The sequence below is a fragment of the Octopus bimaculoides genome, chromosome 30 (genome assembly GCF_001194135.2).
Source record: "Octopus bimaculoides isolate UCB-OBI-ISO-001 chromosome 30, ASM119413v2, whole genome shotgun sequence".
NCBI lineage: Eukaryota > Metazoa > Mollusca > Cephalopoda > Octopoda > Octopodidae > Octopus > Octopus bimaculoides.
The window spans coordinates 9923079-9929574 of NC_069010.1; positions in this window are offsets into that span (position 1 = coordinate 9923079).

Sequence of the window (6496 nt, forward strand, 5' to 3'; positions counted from 1 at the left end):
AATATACATTGTGTCGTAAAAATGAATAAATGCGCCCTTTTAAAGCCTAGCCAGGCTCATGGGCCCGGTTTCCCGGTTTCAATGGCGCATGCATTCCCCAGCCAGTCCATCGCAGCGTGACTCACTTTTGCCAGCTGAGTGGACTGGGGTAACGTGAAAAAAAGTGTTTTGCTCAAGAGCTCAACGCGTCGCCCGGTCCAGGAATCAAAACCACAATTTTACGATCATGATGCTGACACCCTAACCACTAAGCCACGCGCCTCCACTCAATGCTTTTGCCTTGTAATACATTTTAACATCATACGCCCGAAGAGAATGGTCCGATCAAACATTCGATTTTTATTAAATTATTTAACTCACCATTTCTTTTAAAATGTTAACCTTATGAGGGAAATATAGAATATTGCTATGGTTGGAGTTAGCTCGCCCATAGTAACCTATATCTTTTCGAAACGGCCATAAGACTTTATACAAAGACTTTATACATGTTCCAGACTCCTTAAAAATCAGTTTACACCCGCTTCATTTATGGACTTACACTTTTTTAAAATATATATTTACATTTATGAATTTTTATGTGTTTATAAATTTTTAAATGTCTATGAATTTTTCTGTATTTATAAATTTTCGTGTATATATATGTATTTATAAATTCTTAGAAATTTTTAATATATATCATATAGATGAATGCATCTATGTATGCACTTTGTATACCATGGAGAATTTCGTTAATATGGATTGAATGAATATATACATCGGGGTTTTTGAATTTGTCTTCTCCCCTCCTCAATTTTATATTCCTGAAGCTTTATCAGAGTGCTAATTGGTTGAGCTGTATAAAGTGGATATCTATAACACTTATTTCTTCATTGTTCTCTCTCTCTCTCTAGTCATCCTGGGGTGGGGCTGGGCTTGTTTTGTGAGTCCGCAAATGGCTAGTGAGGCCAATCTGCGCCCGAAACAGTCTTTGACAGTGTGGACAGGGAATGGTAGCGCCTGCTACAGGGTTCTTAGTTCTGTTCTTCCTGTCTTGTCTGCAGCCTTCTGCAGCAGTGATCCTATTGGTCTCGCATGTGTCGGCACCCTTGTTGTCCAGAGCAAACTACTCCCAAGTATCATGGTCGATGTTGAAGGCTTTCAGTAAGGCTTTCAGTGTGTCCTTAAAGCGCTTCTGGCCGCCTTGTGGGCGCTTTCCCTTTTGCAGCTCGCCAAAGAGCAATCTTTTTGGTAGTCGATCGTCTGACATGCGAGCTACGTGCCCTGCCCAGCAAACCTGAGACTGCATCAAGATGGTATATATATATGTATGTATATATATATATATATATATATATGTATGTATGCATACATATATCTATGTGCGTGTGTCTGTGTTTGTTTCCCATCATCGCCTGACAACCGGTGTTGTTATGTTTACGACCCCGCAAATTAGCGTTACAAGGACGTAAAAGAGAATGATAGAATAAAAGTAGTAGGTTTAAAAAATAAGCCCTGGGGTCGAATTCTTCATCTGAAACTCCTCAAGGCGGACCTCGGGCATGGCTGCCGTGAAATGATTGAAACAAGTATAAGAATGAAAGTCCAGGAAAGGATATTTACGTTCATTAAATCTTATGTTTAAATTATTTTCACTTAATTAACATGACGTGTGTACACCTGTCTGCGTTTGTTGTGTCTGTTTGTATTAATCTTATCTTGAGTGTGTGTGTGTGTGTGAGTGTGTACAGAACATGTTCAATAGTTACACCACCAGCCTGGAATCGAACCACCGTCATGTTTGCAGAGCTCGGGAAATCGTACAAAGAATTGGATCACAAGATATATTACGTTGTGATGATGATGATGATGATGATGGTGGTGGTGGTGGTGGTGGTGGTGGTGATGATGATGATGATGATGATGATGATGATCATCATCATCATCATCATCTTGAACATACCCTTATTCCTGTCGTTACATGCGTGTGGCATACACACACACACATGTATATATATGTGTGTATATATATATACTTATGTGCTTGTATATATGTATATATATATGTGTGTGTGTGTATATATATATGTATGTATGTATAAAATATATATTACATATATATATGCACACATATGTAGATATATTCATATCTAACATCATATGTATACACACATGTACATAAACACATACAGTACACATGCACACATTTGCTCACACAATCGCATATATTCATGTCTGTGTTTGAATGTATGTATATAAATATATATATATATGTATATATATAAGCACGCGCGCGCGTGTGTGTACGCGTATGTATACGTATTTATATACATACAACATACATACATATATATGTATACACAACCACACATAGTTCTTCATTAATACATATAGATATCACATAATTTATGCATACATACATATATGTGTGTGTGTGTGTGTGTATGTATATATGTGTGTGTGTGTGTGTGTGTATGTATGTATATGTGGACAGGCACCTTAACGTACACACATGTATGTGGATGCGTGTGTATACGTGTGTATTTATTTATTTATTGATCATGTCAACTCGAGTGTCCGGGACAGGTGATAAGGTGAAAAGGTTTGGGTTTGGGGTGGTGGAGGTGGCGGCGTTGGGCAAGCAGCAGCAGCAGCAGCAGCAGCAGTAGTAGTAGTAGTAGTAGTAGTAGTAGTAGTAGTAGCGGTGGTGGTGGCATGACAGAAATGTTGAAATGATGATGGTGGTGGTGGTGGTGGTGGTGGTAAAGGTGGATGATGGTGTAACCGTTGCTCCTTTCTCGTTTTTGTTGTTCTTCATTTTAATGTTAGTCAAGCTCTGTTAGACTGATGTTAGAAGGTGTTCCAGACGTGACCATTCCATCTTTCTCTGTGTATAAAAATCCACAATCAAACGCATCCATTAATAAACGATTTCAGGGAGATTTGGCTGCTATTTCTACCAGCTCTAGATACTATGTAAGGGTCTCTACCTCACTGCCTAATACACACACACACACACACACACACACACACATACATACATACATACATACATAAGACAGTAGGGTGTGATTTGAGGTAGATTTGGCTGCTATTTCTAACAAGTCTCCCTAAGTGGTCCATCGATTGTCATTGATCGTATTAGTGATGGTATAAATGATGATTCTGTGGCCGATAACTAATTAACTAATTAACTAATGCTGTGTTGTTGACAATGACCTGATGGTTGGTATTATTATTTTTGCTCATGAGGGAATATCCCACTTTCTATTAAAAAAAAACTACAGGTATATTCAGTGAAGACAGATGGTAGTATTTTATACATTATCGTTAAGAAGGTCATGGGTCTATAATATTTTGGCTCATTTGTTTCTTCATTCTTTGGAAGCAGGAATGTTAAACCATTAACGACCCAAGAGGGAATCATACTGGGTTCTCGCAAAACATTGTTGTAAAGTTTTGTTAGCAGTTCATGACTCTCTGGGAAGGCATTCAACTAGAAGTCGGGAATTTTATCCTTTCCTGGAGACTTCCATTTGCTTGACTTCCTGAGAGCAGATCTTACATCCTCTACCTTGAAACCCTCCCACTTTTGCTCTTCTAAGGAGTCTAAGTCTGTAGATATTCTACCAATCCAAGGGGTTTATTTATTGTGTATTTTTTTCTTCTGCCGAGATTTTATTCCAAAATTCCTGCACTTTTTCTTTTGATGGGGCAGACTTTACTGTAACTGATATTTTCCCTATCTTCCTGTAAAAATTTTTGGGGTTGTTTTTGAACATGTCCTTGAAGAATCTAACGCACTTTTCATACCTTGCTATGCGGGCAGCTTTAGCATATACCTTTTGCTTGATGGTTTCTATGGTGGTATCGATGTCAAGTGTGGTTTCCATATTATATTTTTTCTTTAATTTCCGGATTTTTGTTGGTTTGATAGTCTTGTCAAACTTCAGGTTTTTCAAACATTCTATGTCAGACCTAAATAACTGAATTTGGTGTTGAATACTCTCATGCCAAGTAGGTTTTTTGTAGGAATGTTGTCGTTTTCTAATCTTTTCACCACACAGAATCGTTGAGATTTTCTCGTATGCATAGTACAGGTGGTTGAGATCTGTGATATCAACATCATTTGCTGAAATATATATCCTTAAGTGCAAGGTGGATTTTACCAATTACTTTCAGGTTTTGGTTAGAATCGCGAATATTTGGGAGAGTATCGCGTTCATTCATACCGGTTTCTTTAATTTTCAACCATTCAATCATGATTTGATTTTTTTAGATCATCTAGTTCTGTTGGGTTAATTTCTGGGTGACTTCCTTCATCTATTTGATTTTCATCTGCCTTTGTGTTTATGGTTGGTTCAGAGATTATTTCACTTTGATTATCAGTTACATTAACTCTTTCAATTATTAATTGCATTTTCATCAGCCCTGGGCTGGTCTATAATTATTTCCTCTGTAGTATCTTCTTTAGCTGAAACTTCGTTCCTTTTATTCCTTACTGATTGTTTAATTTTGTCAATCCCTAATTCAGTTAGTAATTTCTTTTTCATTATATTTCTTCTGACGTTGGCAAGTTTGTTACTGCCTCTGTAGGGTCTTACTTCAAGGTGTTTCTGTCTCCTGTTTAGGCAGGTTTGTTCAGTATTAGATTTATAAGATCTTCTTTATTATCTCCCCTTGACCACATTTCATTCATTTTCGTTTTTTATTTTTTGATAATGAGCGTGGATAACTATCTGTTGAAATATTCCGACTGTGGGGTACTTCCAACTCCTGTATTTCGGTAAGATTTGATTTGTCGAATCCAGTCACGTTCCCCGTTTTTGCTTCGTTTGTGACACGTGCTTTCATATGCATGTATGTTTAAAGTTCACGTAGTTGTGTGAACATTGGCATGTATATGTAATCCTATAGGTGTTAAAATGTATTTATGATTGCATAGACATTCGAGTGTATGCGTAATCAACCAATTTATGCCCTTACTGTTTTGTTCCAATTTGATTTTTAAACTTTGCCATGTTGATTTCACATGCGTCTTTCGCACAAGTTTCAATGAGACATCGTGCATGGCAGAAACTCTGCTTTGCATGGCAGTAAATTTTCGTTTTTCTGATTATTTCTGTTAAAAGGCCGCTTCTTTCAAGCCTTCCACATGTTCTTTTATCCCATGGAGAGTCCGGTGTATCACATCCATGTTGTTATTCAGCGTGTAGCTCTTATTATCAATATAAACCGGCGAGCTGGAGGACTCGTTCGTACGCTGGACGAAATGCTTAGCAGTAAATGAAGAAATTCTAAGTGGATCGCCCACTGAAACTAAGACATATCTAAGCACTGACTCAGTAACTTCTGGTGATGAAGAAGAAGCTCAGAATTATCCCATGGAGTTTATACAACTCTCTTACAACCTCTGGAATGCCTCCCCATCGCTTTAACTTAAAAGTTGGAACAGTTATTATGCTTCTTGGAAACCTTTCTATAACACAAGGTCTATGTAACGGAACTCGCTTGGAAGTACTTCAGCTCCATGAGCAGAGCATCGAAGCGCCAATTATAAGTGGAGCTCGTTCTCACACGACAGAACTGGTTCCAAGAACCAAACTTACTCCAAGCGATGCAAACATTCCATTCGTTCTGCATCGGACCCAGTTCTTGGTTTGTCTGTCCTTATTCTATGACAATCAATAAAGCACGTGGCGCAAACATTCGATAGGGTTGGCATACACTTTTACCACAACCATGCTTCACTCGTGGCCAGCTTTACGTAGCTTCTTCAACAGCATGGACGATGAAAAGTTTGAGGGTGAAAGTGATCCCTTAAAACGAATCCACTCATGGTCGCAGAAGGGGAATCACCTACATTAGAAACACTATATATAGGGAAGTGCAGTAACGGATGTATTTCATACATACTTGCACACAATAACTTTATATATACTTATATTATTAAGAAATATAAAGGATAAAGGATGTTAGACGTTTTCATTGACAGTGCAAATTAAACAATTTTGATTAAATGATAACTATTATCCGTGAATTTTTTACAGGTCCAGCTAGTTATTATTGCTGTATAATAATAATAATAATAATTATTATTATTATAAAGGCGGCGGCTGGCAGAACGAACTGCTTAGCGGTATTTCGCTTGTCGCTACGTTCTGAGTTCAAATTCTGCCGAGGTTGACTTTGCCTTTCACCATTTGCGTACTGGGGGCGATCAAATCGACTGGGCTCCTCCCCGCAAAATTTCAGGCCTTGTGCCTATAGTAGAAAGGTTTCTTCTTCTTCTTATTATTATTATACATATATATATATATATATATATATATATAGATAGATAGGCATACACATCTTTAACTTATTTTCTTTATTTTCGTTTGTGTCATCCTCACCCTCCGCCACCTCCTCCTCTTCATAATTCTTCTCTTCTTTGTACTACTACTACTACTACTACTACTACTACTACTACTACTACTATTGTCATTATGATAAAAAAAAACATGAAATTATAGTTTAA